This window comes from Myotis davidii, unplaced genomic scaffold (genome assembly GCF_000327345.1).
Source record: "Myotis davidii unplaced genomic scaffold, ASM32734v1 scaffold592, whole genome shotgun sequence".
Taxonomy (NCBI): Eukaryota; Metazoa; Chordata; class Mammalia; order Chiroptera; family Vespertilionidae; genus Myotis; species Myotis davidii.
In genome coordinates this window covers 1,550,180-1,551,373 of record NW_006284844.1, presented here as the reverse complement: position 1 = coordinate 1,551,373, position 1,194 = coordinate 1,550,180, and the positions used below count along the sequence as shown (strand labels likewise).

Below are 1,194 nucleotides of genomic sequence, written 5' to 3'. Positions count from 1 at the left end.
GCGTGGGGCCCAGGGAAGAGTCGCAGAGACCGATGCCCCGTCGGGGTGCTCTGCCTCCGCATGAAAGAGACATAGCAGCCCCGAGGCCTTGGGGCTTCTGCGCCCCTGGAGGCCCCCCTGCCTGAGCCTCTCCTGCAGCCCAGTCTGCCTTTCAGCCCCAGCCCCACCCCGGGCCTCTCCATCCACCCAAGTCCCAAACGGAAGCAATAAAGCTTTTTGCAGAAAAAGACAGACAGCTCAACAGGCTGCCAGGGGGCCACTGGCCAGAGAGCCGCATCCCGGCACACACTCGCACCCACAGTGTGGGCAGCTCCAGGTTAGTGCAGCGAAACATGTTCTGAGTTGCGCGGCCAGCCCTACCTGACAATGTTGAAAAGGAGGGAAATAACAGAAAAAAGCACCTGTGCTCTGAACAGAGCTGCCGGCCCCTCGCCCACAGGCGCCCAGCTCCCAGCCTCCTGGTCCCAGTGGGAGGCAGGGGAGCGGGGGTGGCTCAGTGGATAGAGCGTCAGCCTGCGTACTGAAGGGTTCGATTCTGGTCAAGGGCCTGTACCTCGGTTGCAGGCTCCTCACAGGCCCGGGCCCTGGTCAGACGTGTGCATAAGGCAACCAGTCGCTGTGTGTCTCTCACGTCAATGTTTCTCTCTGTCCCGGCCTCGGGAGACGGCCTGACCCGGCACGTGGTCAGTAGATTGGGGGGGAGGGGGAGACAGTGCTTGTGCTGTCTAATCTGGGGGGACACTCCATCCGTAGCTGCCAGAATCGGGGTGCTTCTTGCTGCAGAACACGTTCGTCAGCAACTGGAAACACCTGGGACCCACCACGTGTTTGTGTTTGTGGCCAATCCTTACCCAGAGACATGTTTCCATTGATGCCTGGCTCCTCCTTCCCTTCCCGGAGGCGGGACGGGGACAGCCCTGCCCGCAGCGCGTGGGGCCCAGGGAAGAGTCGCAGAGACCGATGCCCCGTCGGGGTGCTCTGCCTCCGCATGAAAGAGACATAGCAGCCCCGAGGCCTTGGGGCTTCTGCGCCCCTGGAGGCCCCCCTGCCTGAGCCTCTCCTGCAGCCCAGTCTGCCTTTCAGCCCCAGCCCCACCCCGGGCCTCTCCATCCACCCAAGTCCCAAACGGAAGCAATAAAGCTTTTTGCAGAAAAAGACAGACAGCTCTTCCCTACCGGCCCAGCCCGCACCCCT

At 62.6% G+C, this 1,194-nt stretch overlaps 1 protein-coding gene across 2 annotated transcripts in view; it reads right to left on the bottom strand.

The window, feature by feature from the left end:
• Positions 1 to 1,194, bottom strand: part of PDE10A (phosphodiesterase 10A) — a 230,988-nt gene that overhangs the window by 202,297 nt on the left and 27,497 nt on the right. The window lies entirely within an intron of this gene.